The 18,751-nt window shown below is 35.4% G+C and overlaps 1 protein-coding gene and 1 non-coding gene across 2 annotated transcripts in view; one reads left to right on the top strand and one right to left on the bottom strand.

Moving 5' to 3' along the window:
- Nucleotides 1-18,751, bottom strand: part of LOC134658851 (heterogeneous nuclear ribonucleoprotein L-like) — a 475,097-nt gene that overhangs the window by 3,193 nt on the left and 453,153 nt on the right. The gene's annotated exons all lie outside the window — the stretch shown is intronic.
- On the top strand, nucleotides 13,661-13,734 carry Trnat-agu (transfer RNA threonine (anticodon AGU)). Its single transcript has one exon. It is a non-coding gene; the product is annotated as a tRNA-Thr (tRNA).

Below are 18,751 nucleotides of genomic sequence, written 5' to 3'. Positions count from 1 at the left end.
CGTATGTCTAATTACCTGAACGTCCGATCCCTGTATGTCTAATTACCTGAACGTCCAATCCCCGTATGTCTAATTCCTTGAATGCCTCCTCCTCGTACGTCCAATTACCCGAATGTCTAATATCAAAGGCTCTGCTTATAAGCTAGTAAAGGAGGGTCGGACTCTTTCGGAACAGGAATGTGCCGACGAATTTTCTATGTTTTTTTATTCCGTCTTCAATCAGGTGCCGGCCAAGCTAGACTGTATTGCGGCGGATGCGGCTGGTGGGCCGTCTTAATTGGTTGCAGGAGGTCTTTGGAGGTTTATTATAAATACTGGAAGGCACTTTAGTTTGTCAATACATTATTTATTATTTAATTTATAAACTTTATAAACACAACATTACATGACGGCGTTTGGAAGTAGAGTAATTGACATTCTCAAGTTTGAATTAAACATCATTCAAACTTGAGCTTCTGTATTCAAATTAAATGTGTCAAGCCAGTGTCGATTGCATATACACCCTCTACATACCAAGTATACCAACACACCCCCTCAATCGACTCTGCTTGAAGCATTAATTTACAGCGCTATTCTTTAGTTAAGACAATATTCCAATAAATAATTTCATATAAGTACAATAACCAGAAAAAACATAACGCATCCTGTATATTTCCCTCATATTACATCACCCTGTATATTTCCAACATATTACATCACCCTGTATATTTCCAACATATTACATCACCCTGTATATTTCCCACATATTACATACATGTAATCCCCATTCAACAAATACATTACAGTAAATTCTCATTCAACAAGATAAGTACTCAAATATTCCTCCACTCGATACGTCACCACAAATTATCTATAATAAACGTTTTATTCTTCCACTCTTTAATAAATCCTTTATTCTCCTGCTCGACTCATCAACAATAATCCTCTTCTATATTTCCTTTATACTCCCACTCGATTCTTCCATACTAATCATATTATATAAAATAAAACCTTTATTCACCGACTCAACTCTTCAACATCACTAATAATCTATACCTAATAACAATTCTAATACCAATTATAAAATATTAAAATACAGACTTAGAAACAAAAAACTCAAGGATATTTATCAGAAACGATGTAAAATGTACCTATTAAAGGGAATGTTACTCTTCTTCTTTTTTGGTGGATGAGGTTAAATAATGATTCAGTTACACTTTCTACACTTACACCCCCTTAAGTGAATCATTATTAAGCACCCCCTCAATTTTGAATACACTTTGTTTCTAGAATCCTTGATCCTCAAGTTTTCTTTCAATAAGTATATATTTCTGTATTATAATATAAAAGTTTACACACCCTATAAAAAAAAAACTTACATACTACGATATAATATAAAAGAAAAACCCCGACATTTATTCGAAATAATTATTAACGTTCACTTTAGCCCGCACTTATACTACATTGTCTACACTCAATAGCTCACATTATCACTAAAACACTAATCTTCGTTGACATTTTTCAAATTTTACAGCTGGTAAACTTTTCGTTAGTATATCAGCCAGCTGTGATCCAGTTGGACAGTATTTTACTGTAATCTGATTCTCGTCGATTTTCTCCTTTAGATAATAGTATTTTACGTCTATATGTTTGCTTCTTTTTCCCATGATTCCTTTCTTCATAAGCCAAATCGCAGACTGATTATCCACTCTCATCTCAACTTCGAGTTTTTCTTTGGTTATCTCATAGATCAGATCCCTTACGAACAGTAGTTCCTTACAACATTCTGCTGCTGCTATAAATTCTGCTTCTGTACTGCTTAATGCGACTACTGATTGTTTTCTTGAGCTCCATGCCACTGGTCCACCATTCAGCCAAATCACAAAACCAGAAGTGCTGCGTCTAGTGTCTGGATCTCCCGCAAAATCCGAATCACAATAACCCCTGAGAACTTTATCATCTTTACTAAAGTGAATCCCTTTTTCTGCTGAACCTTTAAGGAATCGCAAAATTGTTTTAGCATTGTTAAAATCATTTAAATTTGGAGAATTTTGATGCCTCGAACAATAACCTACGTGAAAACTAATGTCTGGTCGCGTTTTATTCGAGAGATATAACAATGACCCTATCATCTCGCGGTAAAGCTCATGAGACTTTGTATCAACTTTAACAGATGGATGTTCTTCTATCATAATTGTTGGGCATTTACATTCTTTTGCATTTTCAAGATTAAATTTTTTAATGATTTTCTCACTATATGTCTTCTGAAAAATTTTAATCCCCTTCTTATCTTGCTTTATATCCAAACCTATATAATTAGTTACTTCATCTAAAATTCTTAGTTCGAAGGATTTTTGAATTGTATCTATTATATGCAATAGATCTTCTTCTCTTTCTCCGAGTACTAATCCGTCATCGACATATACTGCAAGGATAATTTTCCTTTCACCTTCCATGACAAAGATGCATTGATCAAGTTTCATTTGTTTAAAACCCATCTTTGTTAAGAACTCTGTAAACTTGATATTCCACATTAGTGGAGCTTGTTTTAAACCATACAAGCTCTTGTTTAGTTTGCATACTTTGCCTTCTTTGTCATTGTAGCCTTTAGGCACCTTCATATATATACATTCCTTCAAGTCTCCATGTAAAAAGGCCGTTTTCACATCAAACTGCTTCATCTTTAGACCTTTCGCTGCCGCAATTGATAATAGAATTCTTAAAGAAGTAGTACTACCGGACTATATGTCTCATCATAATCTATTTTGTACTTTTGTTGAAAGCCCCTTGCAACTAGTCTGGCTTTATACCTACCATCAGACTTGACAGTAAAAATCCACTTGCTAGTAACTAATTTCCTTCCTTTTGCTTCTTGTTCATCCACAAATGACCACGTCTTATTTTCTTCAAGTGATTTAATTTCTTCTTCTATAGCTTGTTTCCATTTGTCCTTTTCTTTTGATTCTATTGCCTCCTCGTAGGTCAACATCGATGCTTCAATGTCATAATTCATTAAATAATCTTTATATCTATCGGGTAGTCTACGTTCTCTGGCAGGCTGAACTCTTCTATTTTCATTATTATCACTATCATTATTTCGATTACGATTACTTTCAACTCGATTTTCAACTAGTTCAGTATCAACAGGTTCTTCATTTCCATCATAGTATTCTTCATTACTTTCTTCTTCTTCTACTTCTCGGTTTGTTTCACTTTCATTTATTTCAACTTCATTTGTTTCATTGTTATTTGTTTCATTGCCATTTGTTTCGAATTCATTTGTTTCTACTTCATTTGTTTCATCTTCATTTGTTCCACCTTCAATTGTTCCACCTTCAATTGTTTCACCTTCAATTGTTTCACCTTCAATTGTTTCACCTTCATTTATTTCGTCTTCATTTGTTTCGTCTTCACTTGTTTCACTACTCAATCTTCTCAAATGAATATCGCCTTCTCGAACACTCTCCATATTTCTACTACTCATTCTTTTTCTTAACATTTCACCTTCTCGACCTTCATTATTGTTGACTCTACCACCTTGATTTTCTTCCTGTCTATTAACTTCTTTATTTCGTGTTGTGCCTTCCCTAACCGTCTCTTCATTCTCTTCGAATATCTTCCAAAGACCTCTAATGCTTTCATCATTTTCTTCATTTAGATATATACCTTGCTCGTCTTCATTTATTCTTACATCCCTGGCTCTTACAATTGTTTTCGTTTCATCCACCCATATTTTGTAACCATTTCTGATATAGCCAATCAGAATTCCTTTATTACATCTAACTTCTAACTTTCGTACACCTGAGTTTATTTTATAATAGGCTGTTGAACCAAATCTTCTTATATGCGATACATTTGGTTTGAAGCCAAACCACATCTCAGCTGGAGTTTTGTCTTTACCTTCGGTGGGGCTTCTATTTATTAGGAAGCTGGCAGTTGTAAGTGCTTCGCCCCATAGATAGTTTGGAACACGGCCATCGAATATTAATGCTCTAGTTCTTTCTAACAGGGTTCTATTCAGTCTCTCCGCTTTTCCATTCAGTTGCGGCGTGTAGGGTATTGTTAGATCTAGAATTATTCCTTTAGAGTTGCACCAAGACATTAGATTATTGTTCGAGTATTCGCGTCCATTATCGCATCTTATTTTTTTCACTTTTGAATTGAAATGATTTTCCGCTAAAGTCACAAACTGTTTTATTTTGTCAAAGGCTTCACTTTTAAAAGTAATTAAATAAACGACACAAAAATGTGTAAAGTCATCTAGGAAAGTAATAAAATATTTTTTGTTATCCCAAGTGGGAGTTTCTATTGGACCGCAAACATCCGTATGAATTATTTCCAAAGGGAATTTAGCTTGAATTCTATTGTTTTTGAAAGGTTTTCTAGTCATTTTCGCTTTGACACATATTTCGCAAAAATGTTCTTGATTTGCCCCCCCAATTTTAATACCGTTTACCAATTTAGCTAGACGCGGCACATCCGATACGTGACCGAGCCGGCGATGCCAGATATCGACATTCTCGGAGAACAATACCTCTCGAACGATATTTGCAGAAAATTCTGTTTCATAGAGACCGTTTCTAGTTTTATAACCAGTAAGAATAATATTATTATGTTTCTTTACAGATACCTTATTTCCAGCGAAGAGTACAGATGCACCGTGATCAGTGATTGAACTTACAGATATCAGGTTTCTAGAAATTGCAGGAACATATAGTACATCTTCCAGTTCAAAACCATTTGTGTTGACTGTACCTATTGCTTGAGCGACGAGGTTCTCTGCATTGGCACATCTTATATCTACATTTATATTTTCTGTGGAATTTATGATATCATTATTGTAAAACATGTGGGAAGAAGCACCTGAATCAATTATAGCTCTAGTACTAGTCGTGTGTTTTATTTGTTCACTCACCAGGCTGAACGTACGGCAAAACCTTTCAATGTGTCCCTTCCTATTACATTTCCTGCATATTTTTGTAGAAAAACATTCACTGGAAGTGTGTCCACTTTTATTGCAAATGGTGCACTTTTTATTAAAGCAGAATCTCGCAATATGACCTGGTTGATTACAGTTAAAGCACTTCTTTTCATTACTTTTCATGGCCTCTTCTGTTTGTGGAAGTATTTCTGAAGGACTACTATCAAATAGCTTAAGTTCTTTTTGAATACGTTCAATGAGAGTATGTATGGTTTGATCAGATTTTGGAGTTACCTCCCATACAGTTCTAAAGAAATTTAAATTAGCTGGTAAAATTGTTAAAATCTTTTGTATAAGCATGTCATCATTTATTTTATTTGTGGTAGACTGTAGTTCGAAACACATATTTTGAAGTTTGCTAATATCCTGAAGTATATCTCCGCTGAATTTATAGTTGTAGAATTCAATTACCTTTAGGTGGCTGTCTTTTTCCACTTTGTAATTAAAGACAACATCTAACTTATCAAAGATATCCTTTGTAGTTGAGCAATTAATAACATAATGTAAGATATTCTCATCTATTGATTTTAAAATAAAATATTTAGCCTTTGCGGCTTTACCTTTATCTTCGCTGTCTTCTCCAACTCCCTTGGCGTCCAGAAATAATTTTGCTAATTTACGCCACGTAGGATAGGAGGAATTTAAATTCAATTTATTTAGGCAGTCCGAATTCTCCATCATTTAAAATTACGTACGGTTTACTGAAACGTCAGTCTGGTTGCTAGCCTTATTTTGTAAACAACTCCGTTGCTAGGCTTATCTTCTGAAATATTTGTGTACGAAAGCTGAATCGTTTTATCTGAAACACTAAAATCACTTATTTTACTATATCTTGTGGGCTCCATAACCTCTTAATTGGTTGCAGGAGGTCTTTGGAGGTTTATTATAAATACTGGAAGGCACTTTAGTTTGTCAATACATTATTTATTATTTAATTTATAAACTTTATAAACACAACATTACATGACGGCGTTTGGAAGTAGAGTAATTGACATTCTCAAGTTTGAATTAAACATCATTCAAACTTGAGCTTCTGTATTCAAATTAAATGTGTCAAGCCAGTGTCGATTGCATATACACCCTCTACATACCAACAGGCCGAACAGTGCACGGGTACACATCGAGCATCTAGAGGTGGGAGATGTGCGCCAGGCACTGGCGCGCCTTCCGGCCAAGCGTTCAACGGGCCTAGATGGAATACCACCATTCCTCTTGAAGAATTGTCGTTCGACCTAGCCGACCCATTGTGCCATATATTTAATGTTTGCATTTGAACCCAGACATTTCCTGAAAAGTGGAAAGTGACTAGGGTGGTACCGGTGCCGAAGGGAGGGGGTGGGCTCGACACCAGTAACTACCGGCCGGTAGCGGTACTGAATGCACCGGCCAAGGTCTTTGAGTCTGCATTACACAAGACCCTTTATTCGCAGGTGAGTTCTCAACTTTCCGAGGCTCAATGTATAATTATTATTATTTTGCTTTTATGTAAATTCAATGTTGACGTGTAAAAGTGCCCTTGTGGCCTATTTGCTGAATAAATGTTGAAGTTGAAGAAGTTGAAGTCAATATGGGTTTCGAGCAGCGCGCAGCACTACAGGAAATCTTTTGCATCTAATGACCCTAATAGTTCCGGCAGTAGACGCAGGTCACCAGGTAGACGTAGCATACTTCGATTTCCGTAAGGCATTCGACACGGTAGACAACGATATCTTGTTGACGAAGTTTGCGATTGCCGGCTGCACGCCACATACTCTTGAGTTCTTTGCCAGCTACATGCGCGACAGGCAACAGTATGTGAATTGCTCTGGCAGCAAATCTCAGCCGTACTACGTAAGATCAGGTGTAAGTCAAGGCAGTAATTTGGGGCCGTTGGGATTTATACTAATGATCAATGATCTTCCTGATGCAGTGAGGGATTCTACCTGCCTCCTATTTGCTGACGACTTAAAACTGGTCCGCGTTGTTAAGGATATCTCGGATTGTCTTAAATTGCAGGGGGACATTGACAAGGTTGTCCAATGGAGTGTAGACAATAAGTTATATTTCAACGAAACCAAGTGCACGGTAATTTCGTTTAGTCGTGCGCATAGGCCGACATGCAATTCTTATCGCTATTCTAATGATCAGTAAGATAAAAAGTAAGTTAAATGAGTGGTAAATGTACATTTCCATGAACGCATAAGACCGTGAAGTAAGTAAAATAAAGGTATCAACTAAAAAGGTATCCGTTGGTAATGGTACACAAATGAATAAAATTCAATACTAGGTATATTTTTGAAACGGTACCGTTAGAGCAGTTTCGCACTACGTCCGATCCGACTCCGTGAAACCCAGTACCCGTTGTTGTAGCCGTAGATCTATTTCCATGGTGATATGGACATTCAGGGAATTGGACATTCGATAAACGGACATTCGGGAATTAGACATTCGAAGAAAATGGACATTTAAGGAATTAGACCTTCGAGCAGATGTACATTCCGGGAATTGGACCTTTGAGCAAATGGACATTCCGGGAATTGGACCTTTGAGCAAATGGACATTCCGGGAATTGGACCTTTGAGCAAATGGACATTCGGGAAATTAGACATTCGAGGAAAATGGACATTTAAGGAATTAGACATTTGAGGCCAGAACCGAGCCGAGCAGGCCGCCACAAGTTATTTGGGAAGTAAGGATTTTAAGGGGATTGCCAGTGTAGAATATTGTAGCGATGTAACAGGTAAACTTGTTCGAAGAGACTAAACGAAATTTCTATTTTTGCGGGATTCGGATGTGTGTAAGGATTTTTGTAAAATTTTGAATTTAATTATTTTCAATCTAAGGTCGAAGCCAAGGTTTCTCTGAACAGATTAATTTCTTCTCTTATATCTTTTGTCTCTAATCTTACTGTGTAATATGATTAAGAGGGGTTGTACTTTAAGACTTAGGCTTCTAGAGATAATAATATGTCTGTTTTAATAACAAAATTCCGTAAGACACAGATATATTAAATATATTAAAAACGGGTCACTCACGTATTCACGTATTTTAATACGTGAGTGACCCGTTTTTAATATATTTAATAATATGTCTGAGTAATATAACCAAACTAAACACGGTTATGAAAATGATAACTTAAACTATCCGTGTCTCCAGTAGGTATTATAAATCACTTCACATCCAACGCTGGTACGATTAAAACGACCGCCACGCTCATATATTCAAAAGCAAAAAACACAACCCGATAGAAGCGTGCAATGTCAGAAGCAAACGGCCGAGTGCACGCCAGTGTACGACGGGATTCCAATTCCAACAAGTGGCTCGGCGATATTGCCGTGTACTCTGCGTGGTAGAAAAAGGGTAGCTGCAATTTAAACAACCAACGTGACAATAACAGTTTTGAATGATTCACGGTTACCCGTGAACAAGATGCATGTAACTGCGTCGAAATATCGGGAGCTCAAAAACAATACAAAAGGTAATCACGGTTCATATCCCGGTCGATATAAGTCTAGTGGAACCAACGTGACAACCAAATTCACTTTGAATTAAGAATATATAGTCATAATTTTAAGAGAACTTCGTCGGCACTTTGTTTCAGTATCAAGTGATACTTCATGCATATTAAGGATTAAATTAAAAATATGGAAGATCATTTATTCAATATCCGTAAGTACGGTGCGTTTTCTTACCCCCATACGTAAATGCGACATTCAATCCAATTCAATTCAATAAGCCTTTATTTAACAATCTTATCAACTAGTTTTACAAAATGCGACATTAAACACTCTCAATCACAATAATTGAAATAATAAATCTACTTTAATCACAAAAAAAATTAAACACTTAAGTCTTCAATTTATGAATATATACCTACGCTAACGAATAGTATCATAATATTCATAATCGTAAGCCTTTTATATATCATGTACGCGTTTCCTGTCTATATTTACAAGTCAATCCTGGAATGGCAACGACGCACATATGAATACATATCTATCTATAAATATCTAAAACGAGTCAACTGCACGCTTGTTTATTATAAATTATATTACCTAATTAGGTATTCGTTTTTAACTCCCGCACACAAAAGGTATTTCTCAGTTATTTTTAAACCAAATTTGGAAAATGTATGGTAAAATTATCTGATATAATGCGTGTACACTTTTCTCTGGCCTCCATTGCAATATCGACACGTCACCTAAATGCATGTCATTAGAATCTCGGTCCCCGCTCACGGTATGCGTATCCGAGGTACACGTACGATACGAGTATAGAATACACATGCGTTCCATATTGATATCTGTACCCCTAGTGTAATCATTTGTGCGTTTGCGTGAAGTGTCATTTTGTATGGGATTTTGAGTTTCCAAAACGTCCCGCTTGGCGCGCTGTTCAAAATCTCATACAAAAATAGACATAACGCAAACGCAAACGGTCGTCATGCTGTCGAATGAAATTTACACTAAAGGGTTTAGAATTTAGATGGAACAAAGAGCATTGTAACAATACATATTTGCCATTTTCATTTTTCCGAATGCAACCTGTAAGCCTCAAAGATATGCTACTATAATAAAGTAGCATTTTCCATCCTTGTGCACTAAATACATTATACTACTAGACCTAAGTCCGTCAAAGGCCGGTAATCCATTGTACGTTGGTATAAATAAAATGTATTATATTAGTAGGCAAATAATATTAGTTACAACCTTTTTAGTTCAAGCTGGTTTAGTGCACAGAGTAATATTCACCTCGCCACCAAAAGCATAGTCTTAAGCCAACCAGTAGGTCCAGTAGTTCTGTTGATGCATAATATGATTAAAAAAAATACTAATATTAGCACAAAAAAAACTAGTGATTTATTACGTAATATGTTGATCATATTATGGTCTTCATCAATAATGTTTGTAAACCATAGTTCAGTAGAATTGTTCTACTTTACCAAATGAGGCTTTTCGAGAGCAAATCCACTTTGACACAACCGTTGACAACCTGCCCTGATGACAATGGGACCAAATAGATGGGACCAAATAGATGGGACCTAATAGATGGGACCAAATAGATGGGTCCAAATAGATGGGACCAACGCTTACCTTATTTTTTCTCCCACTACCCCCCTCACACACGGGCAGAGTCTGTTCGGAAAGAGAAGAGTCGTGGAATGTATTGGACCCCATACATTTCACGACTCTTCTCTTTCCGCATAGACTCTACCATGGTCACATTTATTTAATTACACAAACGGGTCTACCGCGATATAATTTTATTGTTTTTACCTGCAATATTCATTTCATTGTTTTTTGTTTTTGTGCTGGTGCAACTCAGCTAAAACGTCGGAATTAAAGGTAAAAACAATGAAATTATATCGCGGTAGACCCGTTTGTGTAATTAAATATGTGTACAAAACGCGAGAGTTTAAAGAGTTATATGGTCACATTTACTCTGGTTGTCCGAGTCTATGCTCGGTGTGTTTTAGGTTTAGGAATAACACCAGTGGCTCTGTACTGCATTGTGCATGTTAAGAACATAAGAAGATTGGGGTTTATTTAAAGGATACGTTTACTTTGTGAGCAAATGTACATTTTTATTTTCAGAGATTGAATTAAAGAGGATATAGTTACGTGCTTGACCGGTAGTCAGATTTAAAAATTTGTTTTAGTTTTGATATAGATCGGTGGTTACGATAGGTACCAAGTTCGAATGATATCAAAACTAGTTGAAAATTTCATTATTTTGTTACTTTTGTAAGTTCAAATCGGCCTTCTGTATCTAAAATAACAATCAGTTTTAGTTAAATTAATGATTTATTCAAAACTTTTCTAAATAAATCGATTATAATCTAACGAGATTTTATGAATAATTAACTTTATAAGTAAATGACTTTTTTTGGCTATATGAAAAAATTACTTATGAATATTAAATCGGATGATTTAAGGGCATTTCATACCACCCGATTTGAATAATAATACCAATTCTCTCTCTAGGGAGCGAATTAAGCGCGAAACGCGTCAAATATAGCCGGTTTATTAATTACCCACATATATTACCTCTTTGTTTTAGCCAGACTAGTATTAAAGAGCATCGGAACAGTGATTAAATAGTCGCTGTTAAAATACTTGTGAGTAAAGTATTCCGCTAAAATGTGGTAGCATTAAACTACTTTGATAAGTTTAAAGTGAAAATATCTGAGAACATTTTCAATTTTTCGGAAATTTTCTGCTATTCGCACATTTGTATACCTACACAAATGTTTAGTAACGTGAAAATTATAAATGGTACGGGTAATAATATAAGCAAGGCAATTAAAATATAGATAGTTACATATTACCATAATATTATTCAATGCTGAGTAGGGCTTCCAAATACCGGACTTCTCACAATACCGGTATTAATACCGAAACTGTCTTCGTCAATACTGGGATCCCGGGATCCCGGTATTGGATATGAATCGCTTAAAAATATATAGTTTTATTAAAAAGGGGAATTAAAAAGGCTCACTGGAATACCAGATATGTCCTAAAAGCTATTACAACAATAAACAATCAATGCCGCCATCTGCAATAATTTTATTTCACACTCCAGGTTGGCAATAATTTTATCCAATTTGTTGACTTCACCTCACCAGTCACATTTGTAGTCCAACTTAACCAACCAGACAACATTTTTTCAAATTTCCGTCAGAATTGGTTTGCCATTATTACAGTTATCCTTGCTCTTTCGTTTTATTTTTTGATAAAATTATAAGAACTAATTATGTTAAATTTAATGTCACTATCATCATATTCATCACTCACATAACTTCAGGATTCATCCACCACCAACCACCAAATATTTATCTGACGCCTTAGCCAACGATCTTGTTTCAATAATAAAATGCGGGCTTGAGACCAGTTAGAGTTAGACCAAGTAAAGTCTGCAATGATTTTGATAGCATATGCAGTACGCAGTGCAAGTGTTATTTGTACGTCATAATTTCATAGAAGTTTAATATAATACTTGCACTGCGCGTGCTATCAAAATCGTTGCAGACTTTTCTTGGTCTAACTCTAGATGCGTCTGACATTTAGTAAGCTTTTTGATACAACCGAATATAATGGATTTAAAGGGTTTATACTGCGCATTTCCCTCATTTTTAAAAATACCGGGATCCCGGTATTGCCTTTAAAAATACCGGTATTGAAAAATGCGTTTAAAAGGACGGGATCCCGGGATCCCGAAATACCGGGATCCCGGTATTGGAAGCCCTAATGCTGAGGAAATTTGAGGTACAGTCAGCAGCAGAAGTTGCTAAGCGGGCGAGGTGTTCAAAATTACCTTGACGCGCTCTTATTCTCTTAACAATAAAGTTGTGTCAATATCATTTTGAACACCTCGCCCGCTTAGCAACTATTGCTGCTGAATGTACTTACCTATTTGTTTATTCGTAGAATAAGAAAAGTCAAATAAAATAATAAGTCTAAATTGTATGTTGTCTCATTAAAAACAATCCTAACAAACCCTGGAACTGGTATATCAAATTCGGAACAGGTAAAAATACCAAGTATAAAATACTCGTCACCAAGAGCATAGGGAAATAAATAAAAATAGCTAGACGGGTGATTTATACCGTCTGCGCCGGGTGCAGTGTTACTTAGAAAAGGGTGTAACTCTACACTAATTTGAGTATATTTAAACCTTTTTCCAAATATAGTGTTGTCAGCCGCAACTGCTCATTTGTTTTTTAATGCTAAAACAAATAGATTAATTATCACTGGGGATTAAATGATCTTAAACCGGCTTAATAAAAACGTACGTATAGTAAACTTGAAATAAAAATAAGTGCAATCTTTTCGAGTGATGGCGCCAAACCCTTTAGCCTACTGTCGAGTAGATGGCGTCAATATCAATATTTAACAAATTAACAGATATCAGTGAAAGAATAAGGATCAAAGTCAAATGACGTTCTAACAGTTTTCATCTTCTGTCGAAAGATGGCAGTAAATGTTCACTCTATTCTCTTTGATTATATTCACCCACATTAGGTTATATAAAAAATATAAGAATATATATAGGATATATATATAGGTTTATAGAAAATAAACACAAAATACACAAAGTATAATGTTTACAACAGAGCTCACTGTTCAAACGGGATTATCATGTAATCCATTTAGTTATGTGGAACATAATCCTAGAATTATCGGAAATCAATATGTTTATAATAATATCATTTCGTTTCAGTCTGATGACCTAGTAAAACAAGTTTAATTCCCACAAAACACATACCATACAATAGCGTCATATCATACACACCTGCTTATTATCATATCAGTACAATTAAACCAGATAACAGTTGTCAAGACACCCACTTATCTATATTGTAAAATCGAGGTTAAAGATATGTTTAGTTACAAATTTTCACTTTCCTCTTTTGTAATAAGGCGAAAAATAAATAAATCAATATTATAGGATTTATAGGACATTAGTCACAATAGTAAGCTCGATAAGACTCATGAATGGGTACTTAGACAACTAATATAATATAATAAACATACTATATTTTATACATACAAAACACCCATGATTTAGGTGGTCATCGCAGGAATACATGCCCTTACCAGGATTTGAACCCGGGACCATTGGCTTCATAAGCAGAGTCACTACCCACTAGGCCAGACAATAATTATCTTCGACGTCTACTATACAACAATAGGCACCGATAATTTCGCCATGCGAGACAACGGCGCCGTGGCTTAGTTGGTTAAAGCGCCTGTCTAGTAAACAGGAGATCACGAGTTCGAATCTCGTCGGGGCCTGATGGTGGTGAACTTTTTGTATTTTTTTTGTAGGATTTTTGCGGAAGCGATGACAATATTTTATAAGCTTTTACTGAACTAACGTCGTCTTATAAACAAAGGTGCTTGGCAACCTAGCTTAACAACAATAGTTATTAGTTAGTTAAACAACAGTTACTGATGATCTGTTAAAATTACTGTTAGTGCTAACTAATAACATCTTCTCGGACTGTAATTTAGAGGGCAGACTAATTAACCTATAAACATAAATTAAAGTTGATTGCAGAAGAAATTTACAAAATACATTTGTAAAATATGTAATTTACAAAACACGGACAACATTTCTTTGACGTCTAAACTGTAAATTAGTTTAGACGTCAAAGAAAACTTATATTACAATTTTATTCGTGAAAGAAAGGAAGAATTTATATTTCATGAATAGCTTATTTTTATGAATATTTATAATATAAGTAAGATGTTCTTGACTTAGCTGTTTGGCATATACATCGTTTTAAGGTATCTTCACCTACTTACAAATTCCAAATTGGAAATTGAAGGGAATTTCAAAATGAAGATATTTACCTGTAAAGAAACAAACACATATTAGCATTTCCAGAATTTTACTGATAAAAAGTTACGTACATATAGATATATTTAGGCCTCGTATTTTAAGAAAATGCGGAAAAATTCATTTCATGTAATTACGAGTAAATAAATAACGAGTAAACTTTTCTTAAAATTGTCTTCGTGAATGCAATCCAATTACAGCGTTACTAACATCAAGTTCGATTTTCAAATTAGTTAAGGTTTTAAGTAACAAAAATAGGTCGAACCTTTTTTTGCTTGATTAAAGCATGAAACTTGGCACAGTTGTTCCTTATATCAAAATAAGCCGATTAAGATCGGTAGCCCGAGGGACCCCCCGCTTAAGCCCGAGAGAGGGGGGGGGGTCAAGTAGCGCCCCGCCCGGCTTCATTCTAAAAATTCTAACAGGCCCCGTTTAGCTAATAGGTCATATTTGGTATCAATTTCGGATAAATAAATAACGTAGAATTCATTTCTGGTATAAAAAATTGCAATTTGTTGAAAAAAAATTAAAAAAAACACAAAAAGTCTAATTTTTCAAGTGTAATTTTTGTTTTTTATTTATTGTCAAAATTAAACTGCTTGATTTTTCTACATACAAAAAATATGTCAATAAAGCCTATTTAATGCAGATTTTAAAAACATAACTTTTACTAACCTTTATGAAAAAGAAATTGCATTAAAAAAACATATATCGTCCCGCGCCGGTGAATGTCTTGTTACCGACATAGGCATCGATATAGACAACATCCGAAGTACACACTCTGGAGACCGACTAAATGTGTTGTTTATTATTGTAGATAAAGATAGATTAAAGATAGAAAGGCGTACATAATATTTGATTAGAAAAAAAATGTGTCGTTGAGTGAAAAAAGGGACCTTGGAAAAATTTATCATAGAGCCTCTCTTTTGTATAGAAGCATAGTTAATTCCAACCACTCCATGGACTCCATGGTCCCTGTTCTCAATGAATAAGAAGTAAACTGTAAGTATTATTTAATCTACTTACTCATTACATTGTAGAATAATTTGCCAGTAACTGGCCGCTTTAATAACTAGCCGCTCTAAACTAAAAATGAATTCTATTCACCTATAAACAGAATTCATTTTAATATAAGGTTCCAAAAACTGGCCAGCTTTCAATAACTGGCCACTGGCTGGCCTAAAATGAATTTTTGGTTTTGGGTGGCCAGTTACTAAAAGTGGCCAGTTACTGGCGAATTACCCTACCACACTTTAATTTTGCGTCTTGTGTCGTAATACGGTTCCTTCCCCAGACACATAAATGCGTACATTTCATCATTCATGTAGTTGCATCGCGTTTTTTATTCCGGTTTGCATTTACTTCTGGTCAGTTTCAACCATATTCTGACCAAAGCAGGTGTCAGACCAGTGTCGAACCCATCGTCTGCTTCTTGCTCCCATTCCCAAGAAGTCTGACGGACTGAGCAAGTTTGACGACGAACTAACGTCTGAACCTAAACATCAACCCCTCGGTACACTGCGCGTAATAGGGCATTTATATGGCTCCCTTTTGTTAGAAGTAGGTATACATTATGGAATTTAATAATAAAATAACTTAGCAGTGACTTAATCTCATAGAACAGGTATAACATTATACAACTCTTCATTTCAATATCCCGGTGTAACTTGCCTTCTTCAGTATTGCACTTATTACCGATCATATAATAACATTTTAGTATTTTAGGGGAATGCTTTTAGCCACTGCTATTGCTCCATCTTGTAAAAGCTTGAATCCTTGTAGTGGTTTGGTTGAACTCTGAACAGATTCCATGCTTCGAATTCACTATTTCTCCCCTTTCCACTGAATGCTCGAAACAGGGCTAAGACTTCCGCTCTTTTAGGGTAAATAAAAGATAGTTTACTTAGCTTATAGAATAGATAATTTTATTAGCTTAAAATATAATTCCTTGACCTGGATGCAATGGTGTGTCATGTGATATAATTGTGTTTTCCACTGTGTCAACGTGAGCCCACAATTCCTGTAGTTGGGGAATATTATTTAGAATACCTACATGTGTCTACGATCGATCATAGTAGATATTTAATATTGACGTTAAATAAATCGTAACAACTCTAAACCAAATGCATTATAAATCGAATCCTAATAACAACACTTTAGAATCCAATTTCGAATGCATCGTACCCGTTTCGGGTTCTGACTTTTGTATTCCTAAAGTCTACGTCAAAAGAAGTATTACTTTGAAGTATCCATTCGTGTTATTACAATTTTAGACTCTATCTCTTAGTGGTACAGTTGAAATTCCAAGTAGCTTTAAAGATTATTTTTGTCTATTTGATTGTGAGGTCGTGGTATGTTTTGACACGAGTGTGACACGTGGCTGCGGTTGGTAGCAATTTGTTAGTTTTAGATTTTTTGCTGAGATTTGTTTGACATTTTGTGGGTTGAAAGCCATTTATAATGTGCATATGAATTATTGAAGTGAAAACTTCTTTAGCGGCGCTGGGCACTTTTTGAGGTGGGGAAAAAAAGATAAACTCGAGACAGCGTAAGGCGATCACGTGACCGTAAGGTTTAGATGGCCACTCATTTAGATGGCATTTAAATCAATAAAGAAAAACTCAATGACATTACATGAAAAAGGTTCTAATCTTGTACGGGCTGAAATACGAGAATCTCACAGTTACATTCTAACTTTATATCACTCAAATATAATTCAATAAAGCTACATCTTGATAAAATCGCTAATAAAAGTGAACTCTAGTACTGGTGAATAAAACTCAAAATATCATGGCCAAATATATTTAGATGCGAGGTCTACAAGGTAACTTTACAATTTCTATTCGAATTTTAAACAATTAACGCTACAAATTTAAGCTGGCCAGCAATTTCGGAACTAAAGTTTTTCAATAGAAAGGAGGGTGGGTCAATTATACATAGTGCTGCAGACATTTTGGACTAGTCATTGAGTTTTCACTTCTGTCGGCACTCCCGGAGTGCAACCCGTTGTTTTTATTTATTGTTTATTTGCGCTTCTAAGTTCTTATTGTTAAATACGTTAAAATTTCTTTTTCTTTCAACTTTTTGCTTAATGTTGGAATACCACCCTTATAACCTACAGGTAATAAGGATGTCGGATATTTTGCATACACAGAGCGAAAAAAACTTGTTCCCAACCGGACCCCAAGATTTTTTGCGAAGTAAACGACAGTTGTATAGTCAGCATATGCACGTCTCTCCACCAGCATATTAAAAGTAATGAAATCCCGCGCCGGCACCGCGGACCCTCGGGACCGCCGCTGCCGACGGTACAAAATGGATTCCGATTGAATTTATCTGCCGAATGAATACTGAATTATTGGCGAAGACAGTTATTTGCGATTTCATGAGAACGGGGAAGGACAGAAGTTTTTTTATGAATTTAAGATTTATTGTTTACTTGCTGTGCTCACGACTGACATTTATTGAAACTAATATTAATAGTATTATTTCAGCAATTCATGATGTTAATAAAAAAGACAGCATTGTGCGGATCAGGGTTCAATCAGAGAATTAGGCTCTTAGGGCCCTTGTCACTATCAGTCCTAAGCGCCCCATTTCCAATACAAAATGAACAAACCAGTCTGTTCTTGGCACTGGATGTGTTAAACTTTAAGTATGTCCATAGAGATTTGAAGGTAATTGCTGTGTAAGCGTGTACACAAGAACCCATACCATGAGTCACTGACAGTGTCAAAACTGACATATACGCTATCGAGAACGTAATTTACTTTCTATACATCTCGTTTGCACTAATATGCGAGTACGAGCGAGGTGTATAGAAAGTAAATTACGTTCTCGAGGGCGTTATTATTATTGGGGTGGTATCGGGCCTTTGAGTGTCACGTCGACCAAGTATTGATCTATTGTGACGGCCCTTTAAAGTTCATTACTAATGCCCGTTGCATCCAGAAAATTACAGATGCTTTGGGCCGTAACGTTCTGTACCTCATAGGGTTGCAATACATGCCGCCCTAAGTAGGTACTTCTTTTTGACATTAGTGGTCGAGGGCGTTTATGTCAGTGCCAAACTGATGGTAGCCGTAAAGATGTGTATTCTCTAATGGACGTTATTAATATTTATTAGTTAATATATTTTGCAGGGTGATGCAAGTAACCTCTCCGAAACACGAACAGTTCAATCTTCATATATTTTGAACAAAAATATTTACAAAGCATAACAATATAAATAAAATTACCTAAATTTTGATTAAAACTGGCATCTGGCGATGACAACTCGCAGATGCGTAACTTCCGTCAAGCAGGGCGTTTTTTGGAAATACGAAATGTTACAAATGAAATATTTTATTCTATTTTTCATTGCTTCATTTAAGAAGAAACATTGTTGATGTAACCAATACCACTACTTAATTTTTACTTAAAAACCAATTTAAAAATTCCACCGCTTTTTTTTTAATTTACCTCATTTTG

The sequence above is a fragment of the Cydia amplana genome, chromosome 23 (assembly GCF_948474715.1).
Source record: "Cydia amplana chromosome 23, ilCydAmpl1.1, whole genome shotgun sequence".
Classification (NCBI taxonomy): Eukaryota; Metazoa; Arthropoda; class Insecta; order Lepidoptera; family Tortricidae; genus Cydia; species Cydia amplana.
The sequence above is the reverse complement of the archived record's forward strand: the minus strand, read 5'-3'. Positions and strand labels throughout refer to the sequence as shown.